This window comes from Ursus arctos, unplaced genomic scaffold (assembly GCF_023065955.2).
Source record: "Ursus arctos isolate Adak ecotype North America unplaced genomic scaffold, UrsArc2.0 scaffold_4, whole genome shotgun sequence".
Classification (NCBI taxonomy): domain Eukaryota; kingdom Metazoa; phylum Chordata; class Mammalia; order Carnivora; family Ursidae; genus Ursus; species Ursus arctos.
This window is the reverse complement of record NW_026623056.1, coordinates 42923153-42937144: the sequence shown is the minus strand read 5'-3', so window position 1 is coordinate 42937144 and position 13992 is coordinate 42923153. Positions and strand designations below refer to the sequence as shown.

At 39.3% G+C, this 13992-nt stretch overlaps 1 long non-coding RNA gene across 1 annotated transcript in view; it reads left to right on the top strand.

Moving 5' to 3' along the window:
- Nucleotides 1–13992, top strand: part of LOC125281457 (uncharacterized) — a 68682-nt gene that overhangs the window by 35271 nt on the left and 19419 nt on the right. The window contains exon 3 of the long non-coding RNA XR_008957379.1: nucleotides 10735–10862. This is a non-coding gene — a long non-coding RNA (uncharacterized LOC125281457). The remainder of the gene's footprint in view (nucleotides 1–10734; nucleotides 10863–13992) is intronic.

Genomic DNA, 13992 nt, shown 5'->3' with positions numbered 1-13992 from the left:
ACTGCAACCTTAGGGTCCTTGCCATACCCCATTAAGAGCCCCAAAGTAAATAAACTCTCATTTATCCAGTCTGGCACCCTTGATCAAACTCTCAAAATCTATTACAATGGATATACACCCCTTGTTCTTGTTAATACAAAGCTAGATAATTCTTGCAGTTCCTTTGGGATATAATCTTTACCCTGTCTTAACAAACCTGACATAACCCCAGAAGGCGTATGCTGGCATTTAACCCTAGTTATCAGCCTTAAAAGCAGAGCTGTAGGGGCCAAAGGCAGGTAGCCCGAAGATGGGCTATTTTGGCATGAACATTACTTTGAGTTGAAAGCAATGAAAACCCAGCAGATTCTGGAAAAGCTCTTTACCTACACCCCCAACTGCCTGCCTATAACAGGAAGAGAACTATTAACAGCGATTCCTCTTTACTAAGAAACTTATCTGCATAACAGGATCTTTGTTTTCTAAACATCTCCTTTCACCTTCCTGCTAATGGTCTTCCTCCCCTTTGTATCCTCAGACTCTACCCCTCTCTTAGCTCCTGCTGTCCTGTTGCTTCACTATCCTTGGAATTTCCAGATCTGTGTGGATTCCCCATATGTATGCTACTAAATTCAATTTTTTCCTGTTAATCTGTCTCATGTCAATTTGATTCTTACTCCACCTAGAAGGACCTCGAAGAGTATAGACAATTCTTCCTTCCAACAAGACAAAATGGAAGCATTTCTTGAGGTGGGCACTGGATGCATTGTGAGGAAGAAACCTCAGTGTCTTGCTGTATGAAGTCAATGTTAGACTTCAAAAGGGAGGGTGGGGGGCACCTTTCCAGGCTCTGCTTCAGGGTATCTGCAGAGACACTTTCCTTAGGGACATGCACCCACCCCAGCACTCATGTTTTCCAAATATGGCCTCATCCTTAACGTAGCAGACTTTATGTGGGATGAGATTTCAATGGCCTTTGAACCCTCCTAACCTTAACTGTCAGATTAGGTGTTTGTTCCTCCATTGTATCTGCTCTCCTTCTGAAGAATATAAGGGCCTCTTTGTAAACTACTAAACAGCCCCTCTGGTTCTCACACTTAGTTTTTAACTTTTTAACTGCCCTCCAGTGTATCAGTTTCCCTCTGTAGTTCATCAATGAAACAGCAATAACAGCCAATTCTACTTTCCTTGTATGTACTGTTAGTCTAATTATCTAATAAATGCTGAACAGTCCCACTGGCAAGAGAATCCATCCATTGAGATGTTTTTCTTGTCCTAACTAGTGACATTTTAGCAGCTGGGCTTCCTTTTCCCTTGCCTCACATACCACTTAGAATGAATTCCTTACCACCCAGCTGGTCAGTGAACCAATTCCTGAACCCCATTTCACCACCTGCTTTCTTGGGCCACTCCGGATACCAATTGTGTCAGGCTATGTCTTCTAGGAAGCAGTCACTCACAGTACTCCAGCCGGTCTTAAGGGTTAACTTGCTCCAAGCTTATGAACTTCTTGCTTACTTGACCAAAGTAAGTCCTTTCATCTGTAGCAGAACTGACCTACTTTCCTTGAGACTTGCAGACTACTGGTCTCAAGGAATAAAGGACCACTTTCCCAGACGATAAGGGCTGATTACACTTGAAAACAGCTGCCACAGATGCTTGAAACGCTGCTCAGGGTCATGGACATAGGTCTAACTGCCTGCGTACCTGCTGCCCTGCACGCAGCCCCATCCCTTTTCCCATGCCTTCCCCTTTAAAACCCTCTGGATTTGCCAGGATGGGGAAGATGGTCTCTGAGATATTAGTCTACCATCTTCCCAGTTGCTGCCTTTCCGAATAAAGCAACCTTTCCTTTCCCACCTCACTTGTCTCCCAAGTATAGATTTTTGAGTGGCAAGCAGCCAAATATAAGTTTGGAAATAGTTCTGTGTCCAGTAACCTCACCAAGACAGACAAAAATACATTAATTTTGTGCTGGTAATGGCTATGAGACATAAAGGAGAAAGTAAGCAGGAATAGGGAAAGCCTTCAGACTGTAACTCAGGTCTGACCCTTAATGAAATAAGGCTGTGGGGATTGGATAGGAATAGCGTGCAACTGAGGTGCAGCTTTGAGAGTCTCCAGGAGCCTGCCAGAGAGCTCCAGGGCAAAGACGGACCATCACAGGAGGCTTGCACTGGACAAAATAACGACACCCCCCTATCCCTGTTTCTCTGTGTCATTGGCTGGGAGTTGTCTGGGAAGGGCTGTCTTTGGCTCAAATAGCAACAGATCCTGAAGATGCTTCAAGTACAGGTTGTCAGTAACCTGTACCTCTCATTACAGGTTATCTCTTAAAGGGAGATCTGAGCAATGTGCTTTTATACTTTCCTTAGGTATGGACTAAAGGCTAGGTATTACTTTTTACATTTTAGATTCTTTATCTGGAATCATTTCCCTTCTGTTTGAATAACGTTTATTAAAATTTACTTAGTGACGTTATTCTGATTGTAAAACGTTTTTAATGCTCTTTTTCTTGAACATGTCTCTAGGTTTTGAATGATAAGTTATCTTTTCTCCTCACTTTAAATATATTATTTCACTGTCTTCTACCTGCTATGACACTCTTAAGAGTCCAACCATCATTCTAATTGCCTTTACTTTGTAGACTGTCTTTCATTTCTAAGTACTTTTACAATCTGTCTTTCTTCAACATTTATGACGTGTCCAGGTATGGTTTTAGTTTTATTTTTATTTTTATTGCTTTGGACTTCTTGGGAGTCTTGGCTTTTTAATAATTACAAAAAATTATCAGCTATTCTTTATTTCTTCCTCATGCTCTCAAGTCCTTCTAGAACTTCAATCAGACAAATTTTAGACTTTTCATTCTATTCTCCATGGCTCCTCTCTATTATATTTATGTATCAATCCTTCTGGGATGCATTTTGGAAATTTTCTTCAAATTATACTTCCAGGGCAGAAGGAGCAAAAATAAAATTAATCAGATTTTTAACTCATATTCTGAATTTTACATTTTATGTACTGTATTCTTTTCTACACATCCTATTGGGTTATGTTTTAATCTCTCGGTTGCTCTGTAAAATCTATTATTTCTAGCACATTTTCAAAGGTCTCATTTCTTTAAACATATTTGCTTTTTAATCTGATTGATAATTCTGATATCTGAAATGTTTGTGGGTCTACTTCTGCCAATTCTGTGTTCATCATGATTTTGTGGTTTATATTTTGAAGTGTGTATGGAGATACTCAATTTCCTGTGGTTCTTAGAATTCTGGGTTGTTAAGTTCCTTTGAGAGGATTGATGTTTTCTTCTCTCGTATCCTGGAAGTATGATTAACCCCAATGGCAGATTAAATTCTGCCGTGCTTGGGGTTTCCTTGGACCACACAAGTGACTTGAATGCAGACAGTAAACTGAGGATAGACTAGTTTATGGTTATGTATTCTCAGGGAAGAATTTATCTTCTTTCCTCTTCATTTAGCACAAGCTTGAGGAGGCATGTTTCCTTGATGTCAACCTTCCTGGCAAAGTTTTGTTTTGTTTGTTTTGTTTCTTATAACCTAAAGAAGTCAAAATTTTGTGCGGGGATATACTATTAGATTCCCTAAATGAATGGGCCATGCATTTATTTCTTCCTCATATTTAGCTCACACAGAAGCAGCTGAAGAATCTCCAGTGTTCCAGAGAAACTGACAAGTCAAAAGATTCATTTGGTGCCTGCTTATCCAGCGTTCCTGGTTTTAAATAATTTGGGGAATTTTTCATATTCCTTTATTTTGTATCAATCTATTGACATTTTATAAAAGATATTTTTATATTTTTATTTATTCTATTAAATTAAATATCCCCTCCTTAGGGAAGGATTGTTTAGAATATTTAATCCACCATACTTCTGGAATATAAATACTGATAACTCTTTATCTATTATGTTTTTCATGGAATCCCAATTTTTTTTCCAACTGTTTCTCACCGAAAAGTAAGATAAAATATTTTGGTAACTGGATACTTAAAATAAAACCAATTTTAATAAAACTCTAACTTACCCAAAAATATTCTTGGGAAGAAAGCTTCCTGTTGAGGAGAAGGAAAGAAAGTAACATATGCCAAGAAGAAGAATCTGTTTGTCATGAAAGGGGTTTTTTTGTGTATTTGTTTTTAAGCCAACTTTCTCCTTGCCTTTGTTACCTCAAACAATCTTGATGTTAACAAAATGCTTATCTCTTTCTGGTTTACCCATATCCTGTTCTTCTACAGCTCTGTGTTTCTTTCTATTGATCTTTTCTGATCTGCTCCTTTCCACCCCCCAGAGTCAAAATTCCAAGCTCTGTCTTTAATGCTCTCGTAGTAGGGCAGCATTCAATCCACTGGAAAATAGAAACATGCATTTCTAAGGTTCCCGTTTACGTTATTTTTCTTGTGAAAAATGCTGAAGGACAAAAAAATTTTCTACTGACACTTGCAAGACTTTAGCCCCAACTCTCCCCCTCTCCTGATAGTCCCACCAATGGCTGCTAAACCACAACCCCAATCTTGTTGTCCCTGCATCTTGTCCTGTGACTAACACAGCCTCAGTTTCCCATATTTTTCAAGGGTTGAACAATGAAATCTGATCTTCCTTAATATAGTCTATACAATCTTTACATGTTTTGCTCCCCTAGAACATTCAACTTGAGCACTGATTACATTGTAACTTTTAAAGTAATTGCTTGAGTTATTCCTTTTGTTTGTTTTCCTCCTTTCACATCCCTTTTGTTCAGTAAATGTTTATTAGTTACTAGGCAATGAGTATCCTTGGTGCTAGGGTGACAAGGTAATAAATAGGACTTCTGTCCTCAAGGAAATTTTTGTTTTATTTTATTTTGTTTTGTGTTTAATAGAGAAGTAAATAGTTCCTATGTGTTTTGAGACATTCTTCACATTCCCTAGCAGCCGAAATAATATAATCCTAGTTTGAGTAAACTTGAGCTCTACAAATGATAGGAGACAAGAATAAATGAGGGTGCATCTGATTCATCTGGAGATGGTAAACCTTTATTTCTGCCCATGAAAGTTCCTTCTACAACACGCAGAAACAAAACACATTTCCAGTGAGGAAGACATCTGATCTTCATATAAAATAGACTGCTCTTAAGGAATTTTATCCTTCACGTCCCTTCCAGAGAGGGGAAGGAGATTCTGACAAAATTATATCTTCCAGAAAAATAGGTATGTGAAAGTTAGATTGGCTCGTTTACTGTGTTTAAGGAAATGTAAATATTTTAAACAGATCACTGGGGCGGCAATCAAATCACTATACCTGAAGTTCCTCAAAATGTATGAGAAAAATCTTTACCTTCAGATGACTTTGACTTGTTAGGACCTCAAAGCTGAACCAGTCAACCTCAGGGTTTTGACCGTGTAACTTGCAATTGTCTCCAGCTCTAAAACTGTAAATTGTTTAATAACTTAATGAAACTATCATTGTGTACTCCATTGTTATAAAGTTCTAAAATTAATGAAAAGTTAGAGGTCTTCACCCAATAAATTATATGCTTTCGGAATGTTATAGATTTGCTTATGGATAGCTCTCATCCAAGAATTTAATGTAGGAGAAATAAGACTGTGTCTATACATTACCCTAGCTATGTACCTCTATTGTTATCTTACAGTCAAGGAAAACGCGATCTGTGACCACTGGGGTCCTGAGTTTCCCCTTGCTATAGTCCTTGGCTCTGCTGGTAGCTGTCGCCACATCTGTTCTGCCGGCCTCACTATAATTCTCGTTCACTCTGCTGTGGCACGATAGGGGAAATGCGAGTAAAGACACGGTAACACTGGTGATAATGACAGTGTTGTTATTGTATTGCAGTAGTGTGCTCCCCAATTTTTTGCTACCGGTGAGGTTATTATTTAGAAGAGAGTGTTTGTTTGTGTAACCACTCTGTTCCTATGAGGAAGATATCAAGTGTTATCCCTATTCTGTGACTGAGGAAATGGCCCTGTTGCTGAGGATTGGCCCAAAGACACACTGTAAAATCACAAAAATATAAGAGGAACTTGAATTTGAGTTGACATTTGAGATGCTTATGTGCTAGGAGCTTTGCTAACAAGATCAATTGTCTTTACAGGGCAAAATTGCCAACTCCAGGGGCAGAGTCAGAAATGATATTAAGAGAATATAGGGGTCTGGCAGATACTGAGTCTCCCTGGAACTAGAAGATTCAGAGGAAGTCTTGTAATATGCACTTGAAAGATCAGGTGACTGGTAGCGCAGTTTCATTTCAAAGAGACGGCAGTGTTGGTAATGAGTCAGGCACCTTACAAATGGTCTTGTTTGCTCACCTGCACCACCCTACCAGGTAGATGTTTTCTAGGTCTCAGAGATAAGGAAACTGGTAAAAAGATCAAATAGCTAGAGCTACAGTGAAGGACTTTGCTTCCAGGAAGATCAAGTGGAAGTACTTATCTCTTTTCCTTCCACGAAGCACAAGAAAACCCCTGAACACTTCATATAAAACAAATACAAGGCTCTGAAAAATAGAAAGAAGAAAGACAACAGACAAGGAACCCTAGGACTCAAGGAACAACAATGTGGAGAATTCCCTGGGTTTTCTTTTAGCCTCATCTATCCTACACTTGAAGCTGAAGAGGCTGGCAACCCAGAAATGCCAACAGGCATAGACCAAAAAGGCCCAAACAAAAGCCTTTTCTCTCTACTAAAAAGACCAGGAAAGAAGAAACCTGGCAAGATAGACAGATTTAGACAATAATCTCTCTATTCATGCCAAACATGACAGAAACACTGTGGTGGAAAGGCTAGACTTCCACCTTCTAGAGGCTGTAAGAAAATGCCACACCCTGCCACTGGGGTTGTGTCAGGGAAAGCTGAACAGAAACAGACTTGCATCCTTTCTAGGCAATACGGAGAAACTTGCCCCCACCCAGGACAGTGGTGACCAGGTGGGAGCCTGGACTTCCACCTCTACTCGGCAATAATGAAATGGCATCCCCTGCCTTCCCTTGTTGGATCTATGTCAGAAAAGGCCAACTAAAATACAATATAAAAATAAGATCCAGAGTCTTATAAATTATACAGATGGAGAACAGATTAGTGAATGCCAGGGGTTAGGGAGGGTGAGAGAGGGAAGGTGCATGTGGCTACAAAAAGTCAATATGAGAGATCCTTGTGGTGACGGCCGTGTTCTGTTTCCTGACTGTATGAATGTCAGTATCCTAGCTGTACTAGGACTGAACTGGTGTGTGCCCCTTCCTTCCCCCGCCACCAACCCCCCAAATTCATATGTTGAAGTTCTTACCCCAGTATCTCAGAATGTAACCATATTTGGAGATCGAGCATTTAAGAAGGTACTAAAGTTGATATGAGGTCATTAGGGTGGGTCCTAATCCAATATGACTAGTTTAATTCTTAAAAAAAAAAAAAGGAATTTTGAACACAGACACATACAGAAGGAAGACACTATGGAGATGCAGGGAGAGGACAGCCATCTACGAGCAAAGAGAAGCCATCTCTGACAACACCTTGAGGTGTTCCGCTCACCTGAACATCAGCTTCTGAGGCTAAGAGGCTTAGAAGAAACCAGCCCTGTGGATAACCTGTTCTCAGACTTCTAGCTTCTGAAACTGTGAGGAAATAAATTTCTGTTGTTTAAAACCACCAAACCTGTGGTACTGTGTTTTAGCTACCCTAGCAAACTAATATACTGGTTATGATATTGTGCTTTAGTTTTGCAAGATGTTCCAGGGAAACTGGGTAAAGGGTACATGAGATCTTTCTGTATTATTTCTTACAACTGCATGCTAATTTATGATTATCTCAAAGTAAAAATTTTTTAAAAAATGTGGTTCTGAGGTTCAAATGTAGATCTCTCCATTGCTAAAATTTATACTCAAAACTGACCCAAACTTTTGACTCAGTCCTATGTCAGAGGACCATCAATTCTGAGGCCGAGTTAAAAATTCAAACTATGAATTCAAAGTTAGGTGATTGGCATAGGTGCTGACCTAGAGTCTTAATAGCAATAAGTCAATATGTAGCACTTTGCCATGGGTTTTTCTGATTTTCTTTATTGTGGAGCAATATTCCTGACTACTTTCTTCCTTATAGAAATGACCATATCTCATAGACCCAGAGCTTAGAGTAGGGAGTAACCTCAAGTACTACTGCTTTCATATGTGAGTAAAAATACCTTGCCAAACCTTAAAGGTAATTGATTCCATCCAGTGTTCTGTGACTTTCCAAAATTGTCATACTGCATAATTTTGAGTGCAACTATTTCATAGCAATTAGGAAAAATTTGCTTTTAAATAGATATTTTTCATACCACATAGACCCTAAATGTAAGCCAGCTATGTTGGATCCTCAACTGAAAAATACTCATCTAAACTAAAGAAATAATAGTCCATTTCTGTATTTTAACAATAAAAATCCAAAAGGTAAAAATTTTGAACTCGAGATTGTCTCTGTTTCTTATGTGGTAAGGGATTTTCATAAGGAAATTTCAGAGGTAATTCTGACTTTGTGAGTGTTTTGCTTTATATGCTGTCTTTAGAAATTAACCTCCTCAAAAAATCCAATCCTACTTTGCTATTTTGACACTTCTTTTGTCTGAAAGCATTCATTAACATTTCGCATAATTGCCCCATTTCCAAAGCAAGTATATAATTTCCTGCAGAGTGAAGACTTCGTGATGCATATCCAATAAAGTCCATCCTGTCTGCTGGTAGTGATGCCTTAGTCTTACCACGGGCTTGAAAGATTTTTTTCTGTCATGGATCCTATTGGATCCTATTGAGTCTCATTGGCCCTCTGCACCATTAAAATGTGGCCACCTGTAGTGGCCATTTGTAAGGTCTTCTATTTTTCACTCATTGTGGCTCTCTAATAACTTCCTAGCTCTTTTCTGACTATATGCTATTAGTGGTTATTGCCAAGTCAACATCTAGAATTTTAAGCAAAATTACTTAAAGTACTTTAGTAAATTTTTTTTTTACCAAGATAGTCATGTAAATATGAATTTAATTTTGATAATAATATTGGGGAAAGCCATGATAATGTACTTAGGAGAACTTATATTCTAGTGAAATAGGAAGTCAAAGGATGGGCTTATGGAAACAAAGATATTTTACTTTCTGACTAAAAAGTAAATTGCTCAGAGCTTTGAGAAGAATTATTAAAAATTGAATATACATATTTTCCCCTGAAACATTAAAAGCAATTATGGAAACAGATTTCATGTCATTATTTTTCAACTGATACGACTTATTGTTACTTTTTGTGTTCAAACAAACTACAATTTAAAAGTTCTTTAATACTTACATGAAGTTATTCATCATATGGATAACTCTGGTATTTAGCCCATAGAATAGTGACTGATAATTGTTACATGTAATTCTATTTTACGGCTTGAAAGAAATGGATTCCTTGGCCACTGTATGTAGACTGTATATATGTGCTTTAGGAAGCGCATAACAAAACCTCCATCGGTCGTTCCACAGTGACAGATATTTCAATCAATAGCTCTAAGTTCCAGAAGCTGTGTTTTGGCTTCTTTTCTTCATATTTATACCTTAACACACTGCATCTCCGTCTTTAGTACCAGAGATCAGAGCAATGTTCTCATTCAGGCTGCTTGATTTCTGGCATCTGCCAAATATTATAAAATGACCTTGTTGGCTTTTATAAAAAGCACTGTGACCTGATAGTCTGCACAAGCTGAATAGAATTGTTCCTCTTATACTGTTATTTATGCTTAAATTTGTCCTTTCCAAATCGAGAATAGTCTGACATTCAGCAGTTGGTTTTTCGTGATCCTATGTTGGTATGTGATGCTTTTTTGTGTACCAGAAACAAACAAATATGTATAATAATGTTCCATCTTTATAAAATTCATGAGGCAAACCTCCATTAACACATGTATGGATATATAATTAAAACTGGTAAACATTGATATTATTGCTTTATAGCTCAAATTTATGAAGACATCATTCTATTTTTTCCATTCAGTGAGACTATTTAAAATAAGCCATCAATATATCTAAAAGAAGAAGCCATAACCTTAAAATTTTACTTATTAGAAAACGTGAGATAAAAAGAAGCCAGCCAGGAAGATTTACAGACATGGAACTCTTGTAAACTGACCCTAGAAATGTCACTGAGTAAAGATAGCTACTTCCAGCTCTTTTAAGTCATCTGTAGAAGAGCAATTTATGTATCTCTTCATATTTACATATGCATCATTCTTCTTAAACAATCACTACCATCAAGGTAACCACAGTATCCTATTACTAAGCACCTAATGTGTGCAAGTCTCTACAGAGCTTAAAGGGGTTATACGTATATAGATCTATAGCCATTGTTTGTAAATAGAAAAAAAGATGAGTATTGAACTTTAGGTCTGGTGATTAATAGGATAATAAGAAGAATGAACTAGAAAATCAAAACAATGTGTTTGCAGCCTGTTGTAACTTAGGTTCTACCGGGAAGCAGAACCTGGGATAAGTTTTTTATGCAAGTGGTTGACTTTGGAAAGTGAGCCCAGGGAATAGGGGAGGGGCCCCTGAGAAGAGTGAAACAAGGGAGGAAGGAGAGCTGACCCAAGGCTGTGTGCTTGAGTTGGCTATCCCTGTGGGCAACTGGGGCTTAGTTCTGGTGGGGAGACCCTTCAGAACTGTCAATCGTAGACACAGGAGAGAGGAACAATCCAACCTCTACAGGTTACGATAAACACTGGACAGTGTTAATTTTCTCTCCTTCAGGATTCTCACCAGGAAGCAGAGAGTCCCTGAAACAAACAAGAGATACACACGCTATAGCTGAGATGCAGCGCCGTCAAGAGCACCTGTGCTCAGCCAGCAGTTGACTCAGCCATGGCCCGAGTCAAAAGGTGGGTTGATATGTCAGGGGACTGGCGGATATCTAGTGTGAGGCTCATTTTGACACTTATTCATTAGGTGCATCACTTGTCCACTCTCAGCACCTGTTTCCTCATCCTAAAAGAGGCAGGAGGTAACCTATCCTGCCTATTTCCCTGAGTGATCCTTTAGGATTTGTAAAAGCACTTGGAAGCAATTTAAAGAATAAGACACGACAAAACTGAGGTAGTTGAGGCTGTTCTAGACCTGAGACATGTAGAAATACAGAGAAAACAAAGAGGAGGTCACAGAAAGCATCAAGCAGGCCATCAGAAGCCCCCGAGTATGATGTGGCAGCTCTGTAGCAACCGTGGACCAGGAAAGGACGACATGCACAAATGATGACAAATAGCACATTCAGCATCTTGGAAGATAAATGTGTGAATTTAACAGATCAAATGATCTACCAGCTGGGATATTAGGAGATTGTTTCTTGTTAGGAATAAATATTGATTGAACTGATTTAGCAAACGCCTAATATATGAAGACCGTAATGCCTAGTCTGCCTCTCAGACCAATTTAACATCTTTTACATTGCAGTCATGTCTGTCTACCCTTCAGCTTTAGAGATCAAATTCACTTTCTTCTGCAGTGTTTTGACAATTGAAAGTCTCCAGTTGGGTTATTAATTTCAGCCCTATTTGATCTCTGAGGATTCAGCCAGCAGCTACTCTCCCATCCTCAAATTACATGACAGTTATACTTTTATTTCTTCAGAACTTTTGCAAATTTAATGAGTGTTAAATGCCAACATTACTTTAAATTTTCTCTGAGCCTTAGTGGAGGTGCACATGCAGATATAATCAAGGCTAACAGTGTTCCATACGCCAGCTCTCCTTCCAGAAACTTGAAGACATCATGGAAGAACTTTGCAGGGGAGAGCCCAAACAGGTACCTGGAATGGAAACAGATCTCAGAGCCTAATAGCTAAACCTCTCGGAGCAGTGGTCCTCTGGGCTTCCCTACCTAGGACCCTAATGGCTCACCCTGCTTCCTTTCAGTTACCCCTCCCTGGAGAGGTAGTGACAAATACATCACATGGGAGAGGTACGTGACCTAAAACCACCCATTTAGTCTTCAATTGTGGTATAAATGTTGTAGTAACCTTCCCTGTGACACAAACCTCAGAGCAACCCTCAGCCGTTGATATTTTTAAAAACCTTAATTCTGTTTTTGCTTCAGCTTGAACAATCTCTGCATAATAAATATCTTTTTGTGTAAATGGTGTTTCATCCTAAAACTTCAAAAATGTTCAAAGAATATCTAGTTCTTCTATTTTGAGATTCTGTGAAAGCCTGTCCTCCCCATGTGTATGCTTTGGGATCTTAGCTATTTCTTAACCTAACATTAGCGTGGCTGTAATGTACAGGGAACTACACAGCCCTGGGGGCTGAGAAGTAAAAGCTGGGACTGCCCGCATCTTTAAAGAAGTCCTGGTTTGATCTTCTGTCACAGTTGATCTTACTAAATAATGATAAAAATTGGCTTGGGTGACTCGAGATTCGGGGAGTGGGGCAGGGACCTCTGACTCAACTTGCAGTGGGTAGTACAAGTCTCACGCAAGACAGCTCCTGAGTAGAAGAAGAGCAAGAAACAGTTGGGAAAGAAGGGGAAAGGAGCTCTCCAAATGGACCCTGTCCTCTGCTCCGACAGTCTCCATGTGGCAGGAGGACAAAGTAGATGTGGGGAGTAATGCGCAAAAGCTATTGTCTTGGTAAAGTATCTTTTTGTTTACTTTGTAACTTTTGTGCCATGCATTCAACAAGCAAATACTGACCAGTTAGTGGTCAATGTGCAGGTATGTAGTAGATACGGTGCTAGTTGCTGGGAATACGGGAGTGAGTAAAGCATGGATCCTGGTATCTACCGCAAGTTGTGTGTGTGTGTGTGTGTGTGTGTGTGTGTGTGAGAGAGAGAGAGAGAGAGAGAGAGAGAGAGAAACAGAGAGAGAAGGAAATACCCAATAATTTTCATAATATGATATGATAATGTAAAGGAGAAACACTGTTAAGCTGTCCCCCAAGAGTTCAGGTAAGTCTTTACAAAGAAGGCTTTTCTCTGAAGCCAACTTTGTTGAGCTTGGGTGTTCTAGCAACCAGAACTGCCAGTGTGAATTGTAGATGCAGGTAAGTTATGACTTTGTGTAGGGTTATGGTTCTTTTTCATAGAACTGTCAACACCCACTGCAACCAGAAGCACACTTTTTTTTAAAGGTTTTATTTGTTTATTTGAGAGAGAGAGAGAGAGAGAGCACACGAGCAGGGGCAGAGGGAGAAGCAGACTCCCCTGCTTAGCAGGGAGACTGATGCGATGCAGGGCTCGATCCCAGGACCCTGGGATCCTGGGATCATGACCTGAGCCGAAGGCAGATGATGTAGTAGATACGGTGCTAGTTGCTGGGGATACGGGAGTGAGCCATCCAGGGGTGCCGAAGTACACTTTTCCTTATTACTCTGCAGCAAACCGGATTAGGTTTGCTCTGGATGTGGAGGTCATAGAGCCATCCAGGGGTGCCGAAGTACACTTTTCCTTATTACTCTGCAGCAAACCGGATTAGGTTTGCTCTGGATGTGGAGGTCATAGAGCAGCCTCGCCCCATAAGACTCCATGGATCATGATTCTTGCCGATGTGACCACTGGTGTGCATAGCATGGAGATCAGAGCAGTGTACCATTTCCATAGGTCAGTGTTCTGCCACTCCATTATATTATCTGTAATGGGGCATTGTGATTTCTGGACTTCTAAAATACACTGATCCTTATTTGGGTGGGGTTTAATTTGAAAGAAGGAGTGGAGTCTTGCATAACATCATTGGTTTCTTTAACTTATTATAGATAATTAACCAAACATATCATAGACTTTACTCTCTGCCTCATACTGCATTCCTAATCCTTCCCTCTCCTACGTACCTGAATTCAACCTTTATTCTTATGGACTACTCAGCATTCAACTGAAAGGCACAGATCTCTAAGTAAGGTAAAAATTTATTTCTAAGATGTTTATACTTAGATCTTAAAATTGGGCATAAGTGAATAAAAAATATATGGTTTTACCTAATGCTTTATTTTTCTGTTAGGAAAAAGTTTTGACTGGTTATTCAGA